Source organism: Nicotiana tabacum, chromosome 10 (genome assembly GCF_000715075.1).
Source record: "Nicotiana tabacum cultivar K326 chromosome 10, ASM71507v2, whole genome shotgun sequence".
Lineage (NCBI taxonomy): Eukaryota > Viridiplantae > Streptophyta > Magnoliopsida > Solanales > Solanaceae > Nicotiana > Nicotiana tabacum.
This window is the reverse complement of record NC_134089.1, coordinates 127,997,293-128,022,510: the sequence shown is the minus strand read 5'-3', so window position 1 is coordinate 128,022,510 and position 25,218 is coordinate 127,997,293.

Genomic DNA, 25,218 nt, shown 5'->3' with positions numbered 1-25,218 from the left:
CCACCTTCACATTTGCATGGATGAAAGATCGCCGCCTTATTGACATTTGCATGACTGAAAGATCGCCGCTTTATTTACAGTTGCATTGGCTGAAAGATCACCACCTTATTCGCATTTGCATGGCTGAAAGATCGCCACCTTATTTACGTTTGCATGGCTAAAGATCGCCGCCTTATTTACATTTGCATTGGCTGAAAGATTGCCACCTTATTTACATTTGCATGGCTGAAAGATTGCCACCCATTGCATCTCAATGGCTGAAAGATCGCCACCTACGACATCTCATGGGCTGAAAGATCGCCAAATCATTCGAAGGCGTCATAATTCGGAGGCACCATTTTCATAGCCCGAGAACACCATATCATGGCCTGAGGACCCCTTTTAATCTTTTGCATATCATTATTCAAAGGCATCATGGTTCGGAGGCATCATCATCATGGCCCGAGAGCATTATTTCATGGCCTGTGAATCCTTTATCATACGCCTCATGACCCAGGACATCATGGTCTAAGGACGTCATCCTAACCGTCCGAGGACAAACATTCATGGTCCGACGGGAATTTGCATCATGTTTAAATTTACGCACAATATATGCTTGTGTTGCTTATTTGCGGGTAAACCGTCAAGCAATGGCCATCTTAGCAGGAGCGATCCCGCTCCAGTTCCCGCAGCTTTGTTAGACTTTGACCATTCGCCCCGTCCTCAATATCGCATCCGTTTTTGAAAAGTCTCCATCGGCATACTCCGCCGGCAGATCCTGAATTATGTATGGCCTGATTCCTGTAAAACTAGGAATATGTAGGTAGCTCAGGAGCTAGAGAATGGCCAAACCTCTTCAAACCATTTCATTCAGTCAAAATTGGTCATCATATCTTTACCCGACAACTCTTTCATCCTTTCCAGGTAAAGAGGGGCAGTTATTAATACACAATTTTTTCCTATATATTTTTAATATGTAAAATACTTTCAAAATAGCATGTGTATGCATATATAAGTATGTCCAAAGGTTTTCTTATTTTTCCTTAATTTTTAAAGATTTTTTAAATCAATTTATTGCCCTATTTCATCAAGAAAAACCCAACAATTATTTCTAAAATTATCATTTTTGGTGATTCATTTGTTGGATTCTCATATTTATACTAAAATATATCCAACACAATTTTTGCACATTTTTACAAATTTATTTAGTATTTTATGCAATTTAGCCTATTTTAAGATTTAATTGTGTTCGTAATTATAAAATTGACTCTAGTATTTTTATTTTAATAATTATATATTATTAATCATTTTAGTACCTTTAATTTATTTCAATAAATTTTTTTTTTATTTTTTATAAAATAAATAAGGGAAAAAGGCTATTTAAATGATTTGCCTTTTGCATTTCAATTTTAGCCAGATTTGAACCTCTAATTAGACCCAATTCCAAATCCCATTACCCGGCCCAAGTCCTAAATCTACCCGACCCACAGGCCTTTTAAATAACCCTCCTGGACTCCCCTTTTAATCCTAGCCGTTGATCTAACAGATCAGGCGTTCACATTCGTCCCTTCCTTTTTTAACCCGACCTACCCCCCAAACCCTAGATATTTGCATCTGTAGCTGCCCTTGAATCCCCCCGTCTCTCAATTCTCTCTCAAATATTCTCGAACCCTAGGTGTCTCTCTCCACTTCCGCCTTAAAACCACCGAAATCCATGGCTTCCAAGGCCATTGAAATCCTACAGTGGCCTCCTATAACTCCTACACGCCTGGTTACTAAAGTTTCAAGGCCTGACCACGAAGAAGCTTGGCCCAGACTTTGTTTGATTCGAGTTCTATGGCCGTCTCCGGTCTTCGGCCGGATATAGCTATTCAAGCGTGATCCCGACCTCTCCTGCTTAGATCGATGATTTCTAGGACTTTCTAAACCTCTGAGTTTCTTCTGAAACCCTAACCTTCGAGGTTATTCTGATTCTTTTAGATCCGTTGTAGATCTGTGTTTTCTCTAAGCTTTTAAATGTTTTCTCAAAGTCTTTTTCAAAACTTTACCTTCAAAACCTTTATCTTTTTTGATTTAGGGTTTTATTAAGTTAGTTTGAAGCCTTCTCTAATTTTTAGCGTGTTCTACTGTGTTTCTTATGTTGATTCTTCTACTGTGTTCTTATGTTGTCCTTCTATTGTGTTTCTTTTTGTTAAAGTCTTAGTCTTTTCTTAAGGTTTCTGATTTATTTTCTTTGTTGATATTTTTGCCTGACTCTCTTGTCTTTCGTCTCTATACTCGATTGATGGTGAAAACCCTAAAATTTGGGGTTCATTTGAGTTTTGAGACTATTTGCTATGTGATTTGTTTGTTCCTCATCTTTGAACTTGTTTGGTTTCAAAACCCTAATTTCTTCGGACATATTCGAGTTCCTAAAGTCGTTTCATCTACTGCTCGATCGAGTTTCGAAATCTTTGTTTCAACTTTTTTTTCTTTATATGATTTTGACTCCCTGCTAAACTCTATAAGATCTTTTGCTTGACCCTTTGCATGCTATTTGATACTCTCTCCCTTCTCCATTGCTGAGTTACTGAAACTGACCTATGTGACTACCATGTTCCTATATTCCACTAGTTACTAATTTTGCAATTGCATGACACTTTTCTTTATCCTAAATTCAGCCTCGCATGCCTAATACTTGTGTGCTCTTTATATATGCTGAGCTTCTCCTCTAAAATGACTTTCAATTGTTTTGACTGATTTCAGACTTCCTTTGTGTAAGTCTGATTGATTTCTTTCCTTATTTGCTGATTTCCCTGTTACTTAGTTTGAGTCGAAACCTTTCCTTAGCCTTTCTGACTTGGTTTATTCATGAACCAGCAATTTCAAATCTCTGACTCCTTGATTTACTATGTACTGATTGATTCTTATCTTATTTTTTAACCATGTATTTCAAAAATTCTTCCCTTAATTAAACTCCTATGTATTTACCCCTAATTGCCTACTTTGCACAAGATGCTTACTTGATCTCTTTCCTTAAATAATTTTTGTTCATTACCGTTTAAGTTTGAACTCCTTAATTAATGGAAGTTCTTCTATTAATTGATTTTAATTGGTACATGATTACTTTCTTACCTTATTTCCTGCCTATTTTCACTATATAAATACCCGGCTCTATCTTTGACACAAAGACACGTACATTCTTAGTTTTCTGAACTCACACTCACATTCAAGAAGCACTCTCTCTTTTGTTACTTGTACTATGGCCTGCTTTCTTTCAAGTACTGCTACTGCTGTATTTTGCTTCTTTAAACTGGTATGTTCTGATTAAATTTCCAGCATTACAACAATGTGTTTACTTAATACTTTTACCCTCTTGTCTGTCTACTGCTTGTGTTTAGTTTAGTACTTATTTTAGCATGCTATAATTTCCTTATGCTTGTTCTGGATCTATTATGAATCCCCAAACCCCCACTCCAATGTGTTTGATGCCATAGTTTGCTTGAGGCATGACAATACTGAATATTACTGTCCATGACTCAAGCTTGACCCGGACCTCTATGTTTCTCTGATATTGTATGTTCTGATAGGCTTATAGGCATGCCAGCATTGTCTATTGTTGTGCATGCCTAAATCTTACCCTTGCCTAAGCACATAGGCTCTTTGCAACTTCCTTATTCCCCTGAACCCCTTTTGTGTACTTGTTTGTAGTTGTTTCCCTCTCCTTCACCCCTTTAGAACTCTGTTCCTCACTTGCACTCTCTCTTAGACTTTAAGTTCTGCCCCCCTCTTGTGAGCCTTGCCTTGGGACCCCTTGAGCTCCCTCTGAACTTGGACACTTGAGGGCTGGCACTTCCATACTACACTTGTCCCCATTCTGATAATACAATTTGGGTGTGAGCATCGCCTGGAGTCCCATTGAGGCTCTTAGGGAACTTTGACACATTCAGATTGGAGAAGGGCTTTGGATCAATGGTCTTTTAACGTCTATCTCATAACTCAGAGATGAAGTCAAGAATCAGGCTTCCTCTGGTTGTATTTTTTCTTTATAGTTTCTGATGTAATTTTTTATTTATTCTGGGTTGTAATAATTTGTAATAAACATTTGGGGCTGGCTAGTGAAACAGGGCTAGGTAACTATGCATGCAAAGGGTAGAAATCATGCCTATAGGACTGCTCTAATTTTGCATATTCGAATTTCACATAGAAATTATGCCTATAGGATGTTCTGAATTCTGCATGTTCAAACTTCACTTAAAAATCATGTCTATAGGGTTCTGCATATTTAACCTTCATATAGAAGTTATGCCTATAGGATGTTCTGAATTCTGCATGTTCAAACTTCACTTAGAAATCATGTCTATAGGGCTCTGCATATTTAACTTCATATAACAATCATGCCTACAGAAATGTTCAATTCTGCATAAGGTTTAAAAGGTCCGCATTTGGAAACTGCATCTACAAAGTCTTAAATCAATAACGCCTAGAAAGCATGCCTATAGGAGTTTCTAATAAAAAATTTGATTCACCTCACTCAGTGTTAGATATAAAACTAGTAGTAATGGCTGCTATCGTTTGCAGACCTTGCAATCAATTCGCTTAAATTCTGCCTCTCTCTTTCAATAATCTGAGTCGCTCACTTAACAAGTTTAATGAGTATTTATTCAAACAGTTCATTTCGAGCCTTACCGTTTCATTGCTTTCTAAATCCACTAGATACCATACACATAGGATCTTTGTCCAACACTTAGGTGAGCCTTAGGGTAACAAATATAAACTGAATCTGCTTCTGTTAATAATTACAACCAGTAGGCAGGCCTGATTCGGACTTCTTATCTGAGTTATGTGATAAGTTGAAACTGTCTCAACAACTTCCTCTCACTCGTCTTTAATACTTTTTGAATCAGACCTAAACAAGTATGTGTAAGTCATGCTAATCGTAGGCTTTCTTTGTTTAAAGAGGTATATTTGAGCCTTTGTTTGTTTTTGTATGCTTTCCCAAAATGTGCAATATGTGTTTTATATGCTACCTAGAGTTTTACCTTTGAAACTCCAAATAAGCCCAACATCCTTCCCGTTTAGGATTAGTAGTCCTTAGTGCCTCCGGGACTGATAGGAATGGGGCGGGTAATAGCATGCAATAAGTAATCGTGACCAATTCGCGCTTTAAATAGCTTAATGGGGTGGGAAGGGTAGATATGGATATGATGACCATGCGATAATGTCACGTATAGCCCCTCATTGAGGAGTGATTACCTGGCATTGCATGGGGTGATCCATATTAAATATAAACCTAGGACCCTTTTTTCCTTTTATTTGCAATCTTCTTTTCAAAACTCGTCTTTCAATTGTTCTTTCAAATTCTTATGTGTTTAAATTTAAATCCCCTATTATTTGAGTCTTATTTGCTTATATGTTAATTGCATCCAAATTCACAATAATTGTCTGGCGGGGAACCACACTAGTGGATTCTGAGGGGTGCCTAATACCTTCCCCTTAGAATAATTTCAAGCCCTTACCCTATCTCTGATTATTCAAATCAATCTCTCTTGGTGTCCTAATGCACCCTAATCATTAGGTGGAGACTCTTCAAACCCAGTTCCCAAAGGGAATGAGTTGTCCCTCCAAATTTCATAAACTCGATTTCGCGAGAAAAAGGGGGCGCGACACTATAATTATTTCATGATTTACAGAGTTATCCAGGCTTACAGGCTGAGTCATTTACTCTATATTTCTTCGATGTCTGTTATGTACTTATTTATGTACCTTACATACTCGATACATTATTCGTATCGATGTCTCTTTTGCTTGGGGACATTGCGTTTCATTCCCGCAGGTCCCAATAGACAGGTCGAGAGCCCTCCAAGTAGGCCATCAGCTCAGCGGAAGATGTTGGTGTGCTCCATTTGCTTCAGAGTTGCTTGTTTGGTTAGTATGATTTAGACGTGTATTGTTTGGTCTGGCGGGACTCTGTCCCAACCTTTATGAAAATTATGTATTCTTAGATGCTTGTAGATAGATGTCATGTACGTAAAAGATTATATGGCCTTGTCGGACTATGTTCAGTATACGAGTGGTTATTTTGGTCTTATAGGCCCGTATGTCTTACGTATAAGTTGGTATCACATGTTGTATTCTACTTACCTCACGACAACATTCTGACTCAGTTATCTATGATAGTATGATATGAAAATATACGTTATGTTGGTACTCTATTGAGTAAGGTACCGGGTGCTCATCATGGCCCATCGGTTTGGGTCGTGAAATTGCCATTGTCGCATACGATTTCGGTAGGTATCCCGAATCAACACACGATATGGTCCCAAATGAAGTCAATAACTTCTTTTTCTCTGACCTTCTCGAAGGCCTGTGCTTCCACCCATTTTGAAAAGTGGTCAGTCATAAATAAAATAAATTTAGCTTTATCTAGGGCCGTCGGTAGAGGGCCGACTATGTCCATTCCCCATTTTATGAAAGGCCACGGGAATAGGACCGAGTGTAGTTGCTCTTGGGGCTGATGAATCATTGGTGCGAACCTTTGGCATTTATCACACTTTTTAACGAACTCCTTGGTGTCTTTTTTCATGCTATCCCAGTAATACCCTGCTCTGATAATTTTGCGAATCAAAGACTCGGAACCGGAGTGATTCCCATAAGTACCTTCGTAGACTTCTCATAGAACATAATCGGTATCCCCCAGCCCTAAACATACCTCCAATGGTCCATCGAGCGTTCTTCTGTATAATGTTCCATCCCCATCTAGTGTGAACCTAGTAACCTTGGTTCGCAGAGCCCTCGATTCTTTGTGGTTCGATGGGAGCTTTCTATTTTTCAAATAATCGATATACTTATTTCTCCAATCCCAATTCAAGCTTGTAGAATTTATTTCGGCATGACCTTCCTCGACCATGGATCTCGATAGCTGGACGACAGTCCCCAGGACAATATCGTCTTCTTCGACTGACGAACCCAGATTTGCGAGTGCATCTACCTCACTATTTTGCTCTCGAGGCACGTGATACAGGGTCCATTCCTTAAAGCGGTGCAATGTTACCTGTAGTTTGTCTAAGTACCTCTACATTCTATCGTCTCGAACCTCGAAGCTCTTGTTTACTTGGTTCACCACCAATAGGGAGTCGCATTTGGCTTCGATGACTTCTGCCTTCAAGCTCTTAGATAACTCGAGACCTGCACATGGCCTCATACTCGACCTCATTGTTAGTTAATCTAAAAGTTTTGATAGATTGCCTGATAGTGCTTCCTATGGGTGGCTTCAAAACAATGCCGAGCCTGAACCCTTACACATTTGAGGCATCGTCCGTGAAAAGGGTCCATACCCCCGATGATGTACCCGATCCTAGCAGAAGTTCTTTTTCTACTTCGGGTACGAGGGTCGACGTAAAATCGACCATGAAGTCAGCCAAGATTTGGGACTTGATAGCCGTTCGGGGTTGATATTCGATATCGTACCCGCCAAGTTCGACTGCCCATTTGGCCAATTGACCCTATAATTCGGGCTTATGCAAAACATTTCGGAGAGGATAAGTGGTTAATACACATATGGGGTGACATTGAAAATATGGCTTTAACTTTCTAGATGCACTTATTCATGCAAGTGCTAATTTTTCTAAGTGAGGGTATCTAATTTCAGCATCTCCCAGAGTTCGACTTACATAATAAATAGGAATTGTGTACCTTGCTCTTCCCAAACTAGTACTCCTCTTACCGCTATCTCGGACACTGCCAAATATAAGTAAAGCTTTTCATCTACCTACGGGGTGTGAAGTAAAGGTGGGCTCGATAAGTATCACTTTAATTCTTCTAAGGCTTGCTGGCATTCCGGGGTCCATGCGAAGTACTTTTTCTTTTTGAGCAAGGAAAAGAACCTATGACTTCGATCTGATGACCTCGAAATAAATCGACCCAAGGTAGCTATTCATCTTATTAGTCTTTGCACGGCTTTCACACTATCCACGATGGTGATATCTTCGATGGCCTTAATCTTATCGAGGTTGATCTCGATTAGATACTATGAAGCCGAGGAACTTGCCCGAGCTAACTCCGAAGGCACATTTTTTCGGGTTGAGCTTCATGTTGTACTTCCTCAAGATTTTGAATGTTTCCTGCAAATGAGTTAAATGGTTGTCACGACCCAAACCGATGGGCCGCGACAGGCACCCGGTACATTACTCAACCGAGTACCAATGTAGCGTATCTTTCTTATTACCTTATCATATACACATGACATACGAGCCTAATAGGCCAACATGATTATTAATAAACCCAAGATATCGGCCGACAAGGCCGTACAATCTTTCACATACATGACATATGTCTACAAGCCTCTAAGAGTACATAAGTGTCACAAAGGTCGGGACAGAGTCCCGCCATACTAAACAATAGACGTCTAAATCATACTAACCCAATACGCAACTCCGAAGCAAATGGAGCGCACCAACATCTTCCGCTGAGCTGATAGCCTAGTTGGAGGGCTCTCAACCTTTCTATCAGGACCTGCGGGCATGAAACGCAGTGTCCCCAGGCAAAAGGGACGTCAGTACAAATAATGTACCGAGTATGTTAGGCAGGAAAGCATAAACAAGAACAGTAATGTAAAGAGAGAGATAGAGGAGATACAACCTGTAACATCAAAGTGCCTCTGGGGGTTACTGATATGAAATGCATAATACATATATATACATAAACTTTTTAAAACATTCGCCTCTGTGGGCATCATCATCATCATATCGTACCCGACCTCAAAGAGGACTCGGTAAAAGCGTACCCGACCATCATAAGGTTCGGTAGAATCGTACCCGGCCACGTGGAGCTCGGTAAACCCAACTGATCAGTGGTTGCATAATAGGTGTCGTACCCGGCCGACTATAGCGCGGCTCGGTAGAGTAAAATAAATACTATATATAATGCATGCTAGACTCATGGAATCATCTTCTAAACCTTTTGGAGTGACTTAAGAACATAATAGACATCCCTACCATCAATATGAACCTTAGTAGGATTTAAGGATCATACACACTTATTTAGAATAATTTTATAAGGAAAGAACAACATGGACAACCTTAGTTGCTAGGAGTAGAGTCATTATGAAATAGCGTATCATTTATGTTCATTTCATTTTAGACCATGCCAAAAGAAAGAAGAAAGTGCCTTAACATACCTGTTCCTGGAATTAATAGAACGAATCTGCTTCTGCATAATATGGACGAAAGTCTGCTTGAAACTCTTGAAATTCAAGAACGAAATTGGTTTTCTGCTTTGTAACGTTTTCAAAGACGAGATGTCTTTGAATTTTAATTTGAACTAAGAATCAGATTTTATTAAAACCAAGTGACTACTATTTTCCCCAAGTGATTTTTTTAAACCAAGAAATATGGTTATCACTTTACTTTAGGATAGTAAAGCTTGAAGTCTTGAATATCAGAAAGCAAAAGTAACGTTTTTGGTTCTTCAGGCTTTAAATATAAAGTCTTCAAACTAATCATCACAAGTCTTGTTTTCCAAGACTTAAAGCTTAGTCATTTCCATGATTTAGCCATTTGGCAAAGGTGACTATTAGTCACTTCTAATTTCGTGGCTTTTTGCCACGTGGGGTGGGGGTGGGATGTTAATAAATTAATTTATTTTATCCACTTATTAGTCAATGGGGTAATGTCCTGTTACCCGGTAATTAATCAATTACCTGCATAATTTAAAAATTACCCCAAATTACTTAAAATTCTACTTATTTTTAATACACCTTCTACCACTTCTTATAATACACTTTACTATCATGGTAATATGGTATCATATAAAATTAATACATACACTATTATTCCAGTAAAATATCCATATAAAAATGTATACATAAATATGAAGTTATCTTTGTCGCAGTGTAACTTCATCCCAAAACCATATATCAGGTATAAAAACTCTTTTTGTGAACACATGCAAAGATAGCACATTGAAGTAGGCAGTGTATGATTAAGTAAACCAAGAAACTTATTCTTCTTATCTAATAGTTTAATAATATACTATGACATACATATCTATTATGGGAACAAGTCCACGTGAACCCACCTTGAAAGATTTAAAAAGAAAATATCATTTTGTCTTCATCCCAACATAGAACTTTGGAAATATTCAATTACTAATAAATCATGGAATTTTATAAAGTTAAAACATACACTAATATTTTACAGAGACGTGAAGATTATGGCATTGGTAAAAAAAAGTTCACACACACACACACACACACACACACACACACACACACATATATATATATATATATATATATATATATATATATATATATATATATATATATATATATATATATCAAGGTTGTTAAACTTATGGGGTGTGACAATGGTCCTCTGCGCGCAGGGACTTAACTAATACATCGCCAATGTAAACTTTCATCGTTTTACCTATCTGTTCCTCGAACATCTTATTAACTAGGCGTTGATATGTGGCTCCAGCATTTTTTAGCCCAAAGGGCATTACATTGTAATAGTACATTCCAAACTTAGTGATAAACAAGGCCTTTTCCTGGTCCTCCGGGTTCATCCAAATTTGATTATACCTGGAGTAGGCATCGAGAAAGGTTAGGATCTTGTGGCCGGCCGTGGTATCGATCATGCGATCAATATTAGTCAATGGAAAAGAGTCTTTAGGGCATGCCTTGTTTAAAACTTTATAATCTACGCACATTCTAAGTTTGTTTCCCTTTTAGGAACTACGACCACGTTGGCTAACCACTCGGGGTATTTTACTTCCCGAATAGACCCTATTCTAAGAAGATTAGTTACTTCATCCTTTATGAACGCATGCTTCACCTCGGACTGGGCCTTCTCTTTTGCTTCACCGTTTTAAACCTGGGGTCGATGCTTAACCGGTGTGTTGTTATTTCTGGTGGGATCCCTGTCATATCTACATGGGACCAAGCAAAACAATCCATATTATCGATAAGAAATTGAATGAGTTTTTTCCTAAGTTCGGGGGTTAACCCCATTCCCAAGTATACCTTTTTCTCGGGCATGTGCTCGATCAGTATATCCTGTTCCAGTTCCTCGATCGTTAATTTGGTTGTGTCTGACTCTTCGAGAACAACGAAGGTTCGAGGAGTAAGGAAATCTTCTTCTTCCTCTTCGATTACCTGTTCCTCCGGCTCGATCGGGACCGGGATCGTTGATTGCTATTTGGCCGCTTGCTTATCTTTGGCCCCCAATTTTTTCGAGGTCGAAGGCATCAGTATCGGTGTTACTTCATCGACTGTAAACATTTCCTTTGAGGCATGTTGTTCTCTATATACCGCTTTCACACCATCATCTATTGGGAATTTCATCATCTGGTGAAAGGTCGAAGGTACTTCCCTCATGTTGTGGATCCATGGCCTCCCGAGAAGTGCATTATACCTCATTTCGCCTTCGATGACATGTAATTTCGTATCTTGAATGGTTCCGGCCACATTCACTAGTAGGATGATCTCCCCCTTCGTTGTTTCACTTGCCATGTTGAAACTATTTAAGACTCTAAATGCTGGTACAATTTGGTCTTGCAGGCCGAGCTGCTCTACGACCCTCGATCTGATTATATTTGCTGAGCTACTTGGATCCACTAGAACATGTTTAATTTGAATTTTATTTAAAAGAATAGAAATTACCAGGGTGTCATTGTGCGGCTGAGATATGCCTTATACTTCCTCGTCATGGAATGATAGGGCATCCTCAGGCACATAGCTTCAAGTCTGTTTTTCTCTAGTGATCGACACCTTGGTGCGTTTGAATACAAGTCTTTGCGGGACATCTACACTGCCAACAATCATGTGGATTACATGTTGTGGTTCTTCCTGCTCGTTTTTTCTGCTTGCATCTCTCTTCCTGAAGTGATTCTTAGCTCGATCACTGAGAAATTCTCAAAGGTGACCATCGTTGAACAACCAAGCTACCTTCTCCCTTAGTTGCCTGCAGTCTTCGGCTCTATGGCCATGGGTTCCGTGATACTTACACATCAAGTTTGGATTCCTTTGAGAAGGATCGGTTTGTATAGGCCTGGGTGACCTGGTGTCTTTGATTCTTCCAATAGCTGACACAATCCCCGATGCATCTATGCTGAAATTATACTCCGACAATCGAGGTTCCTCTGCAGAGTCAACATGCTTATGGAACCCATTCTTACTCATAAGTCCCCGAGAGATTTGACCTTGATCGTTTCTCCGACCATTCCGAGGAGCGTTACGACCCGAGCCCTTGTTTCTCTTATCAACATATGGCTGGTATCGTTCCTTATTAGATCTTGATTCCCTGTTCGTATCCCTCAAGGGCTTAGCTACCAACATGTTAGGATGAACTGAACCCGAGGGGGCTCCTAACTGGTCGTCCTCGACTCTAATCTTCGATTGATAATGGTTATGCACATCTGACCACGTCACAGCTGGATACTCAATCAGATTCTGCTTTAATTGTCGAGACGCGATCGAACTCCGTTCATTCAAACCCTCCATAAAAGCCTGTATTGCCCAATCATCCGAAACCGGTGGTAGTTCAATTTATTCCATCTAAAACCTGGACACGAACTCCCTTAACATCTCATCGTTCCTCTGTTTTATCTTAAAGACATCCGAATTCCTCGTTGCCACTTTTATGGCCCCAGCGTGTGCTTTCACGAAGGCATCTGCTAACATAGCAAACGAATCGATAGAGCTCGGGGAAAAGTTGTGATACCAAATTATGGCTTCTTTCGACAATGTTTCCCCAAACTTTTTCAATAATACTGATTCGATCTTATTGTCATTTAAGTAATTCCCTTTGATCCCACAAGTGTATGAAGTAATATGCTCGTTAGGGTCGGTTGTCCCGTTATATTTTGGTATATCAGGCATACGGAACTTCTTGGGGATAGGCATCAGAGCCGCACTCGGAGGGAACGACTTTTGTATGAACTTTTTGGCATCCAAACCTTTCAAGACCGGGGGTTCCCCCGGTATTTGATCAACACGGGAGTTATAGGTCTCCACCTTTTTGTCATTATCCTCAATCTTCTTTTCCCCGGACTTGATCCTCTTGGTGAGTTCCTCGAGCATCCTCATAATGGTGGGGTCAGTCCCCGAGCCATTTTCGTTTGATCTTTCCGGCACCGGTTAAGTACGCTGAGTATTTTCTGGTTCGGCTACGCTTGGAGTTTTATTCTGACTTTGAAGTTGAGCAATGGCAATCTATTGAGCTTGTAGCATCTCGAATATCACTTGGAGGCTGATTCCTCCATCTCCTACACCCTGTGTTCTCTGGCCACCAGATCTGACTTCCATGCGTACACTTGCTCCGGGGTTTGCGCCTAGATCTGCATTCAAAGCAATGTGTGAACTAACATCCAGTGGTTCTACATTTGGCATTTTCCCAGGGTTTATCGGTGGTGCATCGACCCCTGAAGCAACTATGCAGTCATTTTCTCCGTGGAACCCAAGATCGTCATCACCGTATACAAGTGCATTCTGTGAATTTGACATGTTTTATCCTGAAATCAAAGAATCTTTGACAAGAACAAGTGTGAAAATAACGTTTGTTACTAGAATCAGTATTGAAACAAACACTATTATCTTTAGCCCCACGGTGGACACCAAACTATTTACCTAAATAAGGTACATTTCTATTTACAGTAAAGAATTTTACTGGGACAGCTGTATAACCGTCTAGTTTGGATTTGTACTAATTCGTACGAATCAATCCCGAAATTTACGCCATGATCTTGGGGACGTGGCGAGAATCTTGTCCTTTTGTAACAAACTTACAACGGCACTATCTCGGAGTCGGTCATACTTGGCTCTGATATTTCTCGAACTCTCATGTCTTCGAGCCTCTTTCTGCCTTCGTGCCCGGGCTTGGTCTTTATCGAACTTCTACCTTCAGTGCGACGTCTCGAGCCTACTATATCGGGGCACCTGATTTCACCGTATACACTGTCTCTCCATTTATTCACTGAAGTTGCATCTAAAAGTTATTGAAAACTAAAATAAAACTTAGAAGTATTATAATTGTTAAAGATTAATTGAAGAAATACTACAAATTTGGACCCACAATTTTATTGAGCTCAAGTGGATTTTATAAATATCGGTCAAAACTATATTAGAAGTATCGTCATGTCCAGAAAAAAAATTATGACGCGAATATGAATTTACTCAATTATTTTCCACTTGCTCTTATTTTTGTCCTAATTCACATGTTACTTTACCAAATCTAACTTTCCCTTTAAAAGAAAAAAAGAGCTAGCACTTTCAACTTTGACCTAAACTGCTTTCTTTTTAAAAGGAGTATCAAATTTCTTGCCAGTAGGTAATAACTAGTGATGGACGGCAATATCTTCTTTAATTTGTGTTGATACCAAGGAAAATGTTTTCCTCAAAATATAATTTTGAGAAAATATTTTTGTTAGAAATTATTATTAATATTAATACGGGTTTTTGGGTAAGTAAAAGTATCTTTAAAAAAACATTTATTAAGAACGAATAATATTGTCTAATAATTTGATAATAATGTCTATGTGTTGGTTGAAGCAAATAATATAAAGTAAGAGTCAAATATTTAATTTGTCAAAAACAATATTTCCTCAACGTTGTTTTTCGATAACTAAACATAAAAAAAAGATTTTATCGTGACAAAATATTTATTTGGAAAATATTTCCATCGTACCAAACAAACGAAGAAGAGTTTTAGCCATGCAATGTACTTTCTAATCTCAACCTAATTGATAACAGAAAAAGTGCAAGTAAATGCGAAGATAGTTTATCGTACAATTTATTGCATATTTCCTCTGTTAGACTTCGACTGATTTACGTCTGTCCTAAATTATTTTGAAATTTTTCTATTTTTTTAATGAGGAAATTGCTTTGACTCTTACATTAGTAGTCATGCTTTCCTATTATTTATTGACTTCCAAATTAACTGCCTTACATTTTCATTGTTTTTGACACTTTATTATTATTATTATTATTATTATTATTATTATTATTATACTTATTTTTTTCAAATTAAAATTAAGATAGTTCCTCTTTGCAGAAAAATGACCGGTAAGAGAAATCTCTTACATGACGTAAACAGGTATTCTTTGTTTCATTACGTTAATATTTTCTGTTATAACCAAATAAAATTGATGGCGTAACAATTTGGAAACTATTAAGAAGTTTCCCTCTTTTGAAAATCGTTGCTCGATTTGACCAAGAAAAAAGGTTTCGTCTTCACATTAAAAACTTGTACTTCACGTTGGATGCAGCAAATTCTGGTTATTAAGTCATAGCAACAGACTTTTTAGCAAATCTGACCCATAATTTTTTTTGTCGACTTTATAAGACTTTCTTTATTAAGCCCCATCAAACTCAAAGGGTTTTGAATATCTTGGTATCTTGATGTTTATTTATTTTAAGAAACATGTCAAGAATTTCAACTCTTTGGTATGCTCATTTTGTCATTTTCCATGATCACACTACCAGCTAAACTCGTCCAATTTTTTTCCTTTGTCGTAGCAGTGAAGCTTATGCCAACAGCGAAAGTCGGTTTACAAATTGCCAAAATTAGTGCAGTATGTGAATTGACAATACACAATAGGAAAAAATTTATCCACCCTACGGTCTGTATCAAGCACAAGCAAATTACTTAGCTTAATCATGATAAAATAACATGTATTTTTATTTTTTTACGATTCATATGGTTAAATTACTTGATTCCATGTGAACACGAGACACAAACACAAAATTTTAATTGAAAAATACCTATGTATCTCTCTACCTCAATAATCAAAAGATTTTTTTTCAAATTCAATAGTAAAGGTGACAACCCTTGATTGATTCGGTGCCTTATCCTAGGGAATTGCAAACAAGTCTTGTAAGTAATTTTATTCAAGAACTGAAATTTGTAATTTCTTCCTCTAATAATTATTGTCACGAAGCTTCAGTTATGGCGGTAAGAGCTCGAATTCTAACCCTGAACCAGTGGTTCTGGGTCTGTATATCCCCAGCAGAGTCGCCAGAGCTGTCACACCTCCTTTTTCCGCCCCGCGAGGGGGCAAGGGAGTTTTTTCCAATTAAAGGACAATCGAAACGGGATTGGTTTGTTTATTTCAGAGTCGCCACTTGGGAGATTTAGGGTGTCCCAAGTCACCAATTTTTATCCCGAATCGAGGAAAAGAATGACTCTATATTACAGTCTGCGTACCAGAAATCCGGATAAGGAATTTTGTTAACCCGGGAGAAGGTGTTAGGCATTCCCGAGTTCCGTGGTTCTAGCACGGTCGCTCAACTGTTATATTCGGCTTGATTATCTGATTTTATACAAATTGAACATATGTGCAAATTTTAACTTTTGACCGCTTTTGTCGTTATTATTATTTTACAAGAATTGCAACGTCGTGAAAACATATCTCGAACCACGTTACATCAATGCACCCGTGGTTATCGATATATCTCGACTCGGTTGAGATTTGGATTTGGGTCACATAAATGTGCACCCGAATTAAGGAAAATAAATTATTAAAGGCGCGCCTAAAGCAACTAGCGTCTTGTTATTTTGGGGAAGGTCGTAAAAATTCGTTAAACGGCACATCCCGAATTCTAAATACTTTGATCTATACATACCTTTAGAGGGCCCCGCAACTTTTGTACATTTTGTTTGTCGAGGCTCATCTCATTCTTGTTTTTAAAAGAAATTTGCGACGTCATGGACACGCATCTCGAACCACGTCACAATCAATGTACCTGTGATTAGAAATACATCTCGAATCCGTCGAGATTTGGATTTGGGTCACATAAATGCGCACCCGAATTTAAGAAGGTAAAATTATTAAATACGCACTTAAAGAGGCTATCGCGTTATTATTCCGGGAGGGTCGTGAGATTTGCTAAACGACCCACCTTGGGAACTGAATGCTTCGATATATACATTTAACGAGGGCCCCGCAGTTTGTGCGTTTTTTTTTATTTTTGTCGAGGCTCATCTCGTCCTTATTTTAAAAGGATATCCTATAGCAACTACGTTTCTTGTGGCGTTTGTCTCTATTAATAGAAAACAGAGATAGTCCTAGTTAATTACATGCTTGTAGGCTTATTTATAGCAGGATTCAAAACGCCTTTACACGATCAGAATCACGGCCACATACCCAGGTCGCATCCCGAATATTATGGGCCCAAACCCAACCCACACAGTATCGACAAGGTCCTGGGCCACTGCTTTTCTGACGGAAGCCTGCTGGGTTCGTTCGATTTAGGCCCAACCCTCGTAAGGTTGAGAAATGCAGGCTTGTATTATTTATTCTAACGGCAATGATTTGCCAATTATAATGAGGCAGCTTGTTGAAGGGAAATGAATTCAACTATCAAGGGATAACTCCATACTTGGCGTGCATTACAGGATATGCTAAACACAATTAACCAAAGTATAAGATACAACCTACTGCACTGTAAATCCTTCTATCACCAACCTATATACACAGTCTAACATTCAATTACCATACATTGACATTTATTAGGCATGAGGACTATCTCCAGTATCCAAACAAGAATGTAAACTATTATACATTATATGAGGTTTAACATAATAGTCTATGTATATATAAACATCTGCAGATCTTCTCCTTTACATTCATGCTCAAACTTTTCAAGTTACATTGGTAGTATATTTGTGTACCTGGTATAGAGAACAAAAGGAGGAAGAAAATGATCAGCTGAGTGGTACGCAACAAGCACAACAACAGCAGATAATGCAGCCCAACACAGCAACAACCAAACAGCCACAAAGATGGAGTTCACACGTTGGTCGAGCAACAGACAAATAATCCCAGGAAACAGGATGAGAAACAAGACCAATCGAGAAAAAAAAATAGAATATTTTGTGCTATAGCCAACAGAAATTCAATAACCACCAAAGCTCAGCAAACAACCATCACAGTTTCAAACAATCAGGGAGACTAAACTCAATGTACAACACACAGAAACTCAATGTAGTAGCAATCAGAGCTGAAGATACACAGACTTCTCTTAATGGAACAATAACAGCCCCAGTTAGGATAACCAACTTGGTTTCTTTGTGCAGTTTTTGGACAGTGTTCAGTTACAGTATTTCTGGAAATTTCTTTCTGTTTTTTTTTTCAGTTTTCTTCAACTCACAAGACCTCTCTCAAGACTAAAATTTCCAGCCCCTTTTAAATTCTAAAAATAGCTTATTTATAAGCCTAACAAACCAGTGCAGTCAAGCTGCCTGGATTCTGCCAATTGCAGACTGCCCATACCTATTAAATCCCATGCCTAAGCATCTTTTTGATGCCAGCCATTTTGTTCCCCACGCCTGGCTTATTCCTTTTGTCAAGAGTCATAGGTTTAGTTAAGTATTCATTTTAATTCTCATACTCTTGTGTCTTGTTCCCCATTGGCATTAGTTTAATCCTAATTTAGTACCCTACTTGTCAGCTCAATTAAACTAAGCTTTTTCTGTTCTTTTCAAACCCCAGACTACCCCTGTTAAACCCTGATTATTACTGCCCTAAACCCATTGCAGCATCAGGGCATTTTGAACTTCTGAAAGTTCAAATTCAGAACTGCCCATGGACTGAATTTTTTCAGTCGTTTTGCAATGCAAACAAACCCATTTCAAACAGTGTCGGGCATTCAGTTAGTGACATGGTTAAATCAGTCATGTGACATTATTAGTTCATTTGATCAATTAGTTATAGAAAACTAATCGACGATGTTTATCGAGTAGACTATACTAAATACAACAGGTAATAATCAATCGTTCACATAAACAATACGTACAGGGACCCAAAGTGCATCAGACAACTTTTGTTCAATTACTAGGAACCTATATGAATTATTTATGCGACGACTATCCTAATCGAACATGTATATCACAGAATATATTCAGAACACAAACAGAAAACAATCAACCAAATAAAAAGGTCTTTGACAGAGATGGAAGAAATTAAGAAAAATAACAGACAATAACAAACAATCACAACAAAGCATGCTAACAACTTAATTATCACTCGAATAAAACAGAAAAGCAAAGAAAACTTACCGAAAGATGTCCAAACAAAATTGACCCAAGTCTGACTCAACTTTGACCATTTGAGGCCGAACAAACTTTAATCAGGGTGTTCTCAAACGAGAACACCTTGATTAAGGTCTATTAGACCTCGAACCCCTGTTAAGACTGGCCGGATTCCTTAGGTCCTTGTGTTCTAGGGTTTGGATTCTCAGATTTGAGATTCTAAGAGTTGTGGGTAGATTCGGACCAAACCAATCCTGGTTTGGTCACGAGGGGGGTCAGGGGAGTGTCTGGTATGAAGATGGTGAGGTTTGGTATAGGTCAGAGTTCGACTCGAATCTTCAAATAAAGATTCGAGACGAAGGGAGGTGATTCGAGGCTAGGGGGTAACAGATCCATGTTCAGGAGAGTGAGGTGGTCCTAGGGTGTTCAGGAGGTGGTCATCGGTGTTCATGCCGCCGGGTTCTGGTGAAAGGGAAATCAGGGCGGCTGCTAGGGTTTGGGGGGTTTCAGTGTTTGGTGAAGACGATGAGTGAGGGGGGGTTCGAATAGGGGGCGTGGGGTACGATAGAAACCTTATATACGATCTAGGGGTTTAGATCCTGGCCGTTGGATCAAATGAGATCTATGGCCAGGATCTATTCACTTAGGGAAGACGGTGTCGTTTTGGGTTTGATAGTGGGTGAGACCGGGTAAGGCTGGATCGGGTCAAAGTTTGACGGGTTTAGGGGGAAAGGCCTGGGTCCGTTGGATCAAGGGGTTGGACGGCTTAGATTAATTTGCCTGAAACGACGTCGTTGAAGTGAAGTGATCAACCTGATCAGGACCGTTTGTTTGAGTCAGATCAACGGTTCTGATAAGGACGCTGATACGGCGTCGTTTGAATCAGTGTTTGGGCAGGCCTGACTTTGACTGGGTCCTTGTGTGCCGGTTTTGGGCCTATTTTTTGTTTCATTTCTTGTGCCCAAATCACTCTTTTCTTTGTTCTCTTATTTTAAAACAAAAATGAAATAATAAAATAAATAATAAAACAAATGAAATTAAAACAAACAACAATGTAACACTTCAACACAATTATCACACCAAATTAAAATGTTTAAGTAAGTTAAATCACAACCTAGAACGAACGAAGCATATATATATTTTTTGAATTTTCTTTCAACGACCGAATTACGGTTTGATTACCATGACAGACATACTTTGTATTTTGATTGATAAGATCAAATGCAACTTGGGACGAACCACAAATGACTAGCAGTACAGGTCATGAAAAATTGAAAATTTGTACAGCGAGGTCACTGGTCACTATTTTTGTTTTCTTTTGGAGTGATTGTCCGTGAGGCAAAAATCACGTGCTTACAGCTGCCCCTCTTTGCACGAAGACACGAAGGGTTTTCGCGCAAAGATAAAGCGGGCGATTTTTGCTCGTCCGAGTACTCCGTGTGAAGCATTTTTTGAAAAAGATTTGACCGAACCTTTGCTTCAGAGGTTTCCTACATATCCTGGGCTGAACAGGAATCAGGTCAATGTAGTTCGGGAAATTTTGGTAGTTGGGACTACCGCGTGACTGTAGTGTTAGCTGCTGCTGTGCGCTGTTGCATGCTGCTGTAGGATGCTACCACTCACCGATCTCCTTGTTACATTTTTCTGAAAGGAAAAACAAGAAGCTAAGCTAGAGTATGGATCATGAGATCTCATCTATCTTCAACTTGTTCTTGTTGCCTTGCTTTCTTGTCGGCTAACGCTTTCCTCCGATGCCTTTATTTTGTGAACTTGGGGGATGATACTGGTCCTTCGCCTTTTCTGAATGCCAGTTTTCATCACTTCGCTTGATCTGCTGGGAACATGGCCCTCTTCTTTAAGCCTTTCAATGGTTTCTTCTGTGGTATGGCTTTCTTCATCAAAATTGTTATGTTGGGCATGCTATAACGTTCCCAAACTGCTTCTTTCGAGACGCGTTCCTTCTTCCTTTTGAATCGCGCGCTTGCCTTTGCAGCCTTCTGCTTCTTGGTGCTGGGGATTTTATTGTTTCCTGCTTGGGGGATCTCTGTTGTAACCTTCCGCCTTCAGGTGGGGTTACTGATTCCAAAATCTAGAGCTGAAATGTATTCCCGCATTTTACTGGTGGGCGACCTAGAACTTAAATGTATTCCCGCATTTTACTGGTGGGCGACCTAGAACTTAAATGTATTCCCGCATTTTACTGGTGGGCGACCTAGAACTTAAAAGTATTCCCGCATTTTACTGGTGGGCGACCTAGAACTTAAATGTATTCCCGCATTTTACTGGTGGGCGACCTAGAACTTAAAAGTATTCCCGCATTTTACTGGTGGACGACCTAGAACTTAAATGTATTCCCGCATTTTACTGGTGGGCGACCTAGAACTTAAAAGTATTCCCGCATTTTACTGGTGGGAGACCTAGAACTTAAATGTATTCCCGCATTTTACTGGTGGGCGACCTAGAACTTAAAAGTATTCCCGCATTTTACTGGTGGGCGACCTAGAACTTAAATGTATTCCCGCATTTTACTGGTGGGCGACCTAGAACTTAAATGTATTCCCGCATTTTACTGGTGGGCGACCTAGAACTTAAAAGTATTCCCGCATTTTACTGGTGGGCGACCTAGAACTTAAATGTATTCCCGCATTTTACTGGTGGGCGACCTAGAACTTAAATGTATTCTCGCATTTTACTGGTGGGCGACCTAGAACTTAAATGTATTCCCGCATTTTACTGGTGGGCGACCTAGAACTTAAATGTATTCCCGCATTTTACTGGTGGGCGACCTAGAACTTAAATGTATTCCCGCATTTTACTGGTGGGCGACCTAGAACTTAAATGTATTGAAATTGTTTCCCCGTTCTTCCGAGAAAATTTTTGACAATCGGCAGAAAATTTTCTGCCCCGACTTTTGGTGATTTCCCTGGCGTTGCGTCTTGCTGCCATTATCAATCCTTTGTTTTCTTGCAGCAGACAAAAGGATTTAGTTAGTTTTAATCGTGGTGGGAGGAGGTGCCTTTCCGGCGGATGATTTTTCCTCTCTTCCCCTTTTCTTGCTCTATGTCCCCATAATTGGTTGGTGGACAAAATTGCTTGCTGGGGGTTTCTGGCCTGCTGGGGGTTGGTTTTCAATTTATCCCCCTTTTCTTCTTTCTCTTTACAGTACATGCTGTGGGAGTCTGCTTTTACTCCCGAAACCACTCCCTTTAGGAGTTTTACTTCTTCCAAAACCGCAGGGCACAACATTGCATTGCCTGGGGCCAGCCTTTAGGACTGCTAGGGTTATCCTGCATTGGATGAATCCCCCTTCGGTCTCTGGTAGTAAGCTTTGAAAAATCCCTTTCAAGACAAATTTTTAGGAAGAAAAATAAAAGATAGAAAAGGGAAAAATCTTTCTGAACCGATATTTGTTGGGAGAAGAAATTCAGAAGAACTTATCTGGAGGACATGACTGGTCCCCGTGATCATGACGTGCACCATAGATTCCCGACCCACTCTATTTGTATCAATCGATTTGCCCGATGGTCTGACTTGCTGGGGATGATAAATGAGTGTCCATTTCGTTGCGAATGTGGTCGCTTTTTGTTGATCTGTCTTGTCGCCTCATAGTGCCCTTCGAGGGGTTTTCACTAATGGGACTCTCTCTTTCTCTCAACTCCCGGCGTCTTATGGTGCCTGTGAAGGTTTTCACCAATAAGACTCTCTCATTTTATATCTCTCATCTTACGTCGCCTCTCGGTGCCTGTGAAGGTTTTCACCGATAAGACTCTCTCATTTTATTTCTTTCGAGGAATCGGGGTGTTGTCGATACGACCCTCTCTTCTGGAGATTCCTTTGACCATCAATTCCTTCCCAGTCTTATGATCCTCTTGTTTGCTGGGGATCGGGGTATTATTCTCGGCTTTATTTGCCTGACTTGGCATCTCTTGGATATTGATCGGGAGGTCTTTTGGACGTCGGTGTTGGTTTTGGTGTGGGGCTAAAGAAAGGCTTTAAAAAAATGAAATAATTTCGACGGGTGATCTGCTACAACTTTTGGAATCAAACCTTTGTTGGAACTTAAAACATAACCTCTGCCCCAGTTTTCTTGCTTGGGGAATTTTATTTTTTACACTTATGTTGAGCTACGTGCGTTACGCACACTGTGCCTATTATGCACACTATGACCGAGCCGTGAGGCGCCTACGTATCCTCTTCAAGGAATCAGGTCAAACGTAGTTCCCACGGTTTTGTATTTCTTATGATTTTATCTTCTTTTTCTTTTCTTTCTCCTTCTTTTCATTTTCCTTTAAAGATTTTTTTCTTTTTCTTTTCTTTTCTCTCTCTTTTTTTTCACGTCTTTTCCATTAGTAATTCCAAAAGAGGGGTATGAAAGAATAACTTAAGGCTCAAAAGGGGAAACAAGGGTAAAAAGTGTTTGGATAGAAGAAAGAATTGCCTCTTTCATCTCATTATCCAATAAACGCCAGATACAAACAAACGAACCAAAAATTGCCATAATTAAAGAAATTACGCATAATATCTCTTGACTGCATCAGAATTGATAGTCATGTCGACACATCTCCCCTCGATATCTGTCAAACACAAAGCACCGTTGGACAATACCCTGGTCACAATATAAGGCCCTTGCCAATTTGGGGCGAATTTGCCTTTTGCCTCGACCTGATGTGGGAGGATCTTCTTCAATACCTGCTGCCCTACTTCAAACTTCCTGGGGCGCACCTTCTTATTATATGTTCTTGCCATTCTCTTCTGGTACAGCTGACCATGGCACACTGCTGCCAATCTTTTCTCATCTATCAGGCTCAACTGTTCCAATCGAGCTTTGACCCATTCATCATCATTAATCCCGGCTTCAGCGACAATTCGGAGGGACGGAATTTCGACTTCCGCTGGTATTACGGCCTCAGTTCCGTACACCAACAAATAAGGAGTTGTACCTATGGAAGTTCGGACGGTAGTGCGGTAACCCAACAAAGCAAAGGGTAATCTCTCGTGCCATTGTCTGGATCTTTCCACCATCTTTCGCAGTATCTTCTTGATATTCTTATTGGCTGCTTCGACCGCTCCATTCGTCTTGGGACGATATGGGATGGAATTGCGGTGTGTAATCTTGAATTGTTGGCATACCTCTCTCATCAGGCTGCTATTAAGATTCGCACCGTTATCCGTGATGATTACTTTTGGGATCCCAAATCTGCAGATGATATGGGAGTGAACAAAGTCCACCACTGCCTTTTTGGTTACCGACTTGAAGGTTTTAGCCTCAACCCATTTGGTGAAATAATCAATGGTCACTAGAATGAACCTATGACCGTTGGATGCTGCCGGCTCAATAGGTCCAATGACATCCATGCCCCATGCCACAAACAGCCAGGGTGCTGACATCGTATGTAACTCTGTTGGCGGAGAATGAATCAGATCTCCATGTATCTGGCACTGGTGGCATTTCCTCACGAAAGTGATACAGTCGTGTTCCATGGTGAGCCAATAACACCCTGTTCGAAGGATCTTCCTTGCCAATACATATCCGCTCATGTGTGGCCCACAAACTCCAACATGTACCTCTGCCATAACCGTCGTGGCTTGACCGACATCTATGCATCTCAACAATCCCAAATCCGGGGTTCTTTTTTACAATACTCCTCCGCTGAGGAAGAAACCATTCGACAAACGCCGAAGGGCTCTTTTTTGGTCTCCAGAGGCAAGTTCTGGATATATCCCCATTCTGAGGTATTCCTTGATATCATGAAACCAGGGTTCGACATCTGCTTCTTCTTCTATGGCGTTGCAGTAAGCGTGCTGATCACGGACCTGGATGTGCAGAGGATCAACATACATTTTGTCAGGGTGGTGTAGCATTGATCGATATGGTATGAGCTTTAGATCTCGCGTTTCCCATTCACCCTAAATCTGATGTACCAAGAGATCTGAGTCTCCCAAGACCAAGACGTCTTGGACATCCATGTCCGCAGCTAAGCGCAGACCCAGAATGCAAGCTTCATACTCGGCCATATTGTTGGTGCAATAGAAGCGTAGTTGAGCCGTAACAGGATAATGGCGTCCTGTTTCAGAAATGAGTACTGCCCCTATTCCAACCCCTTTTGCATTTGCAGCTCCATCGAAGAAAAGATTCCAACCCGGTTCCTCAGTTAATTCCATCTCATTTGTATGCATTACCTCTTCGTCGGAAAAGTACGTTCTTAAGGGCTCGTACTTTTCATCAACG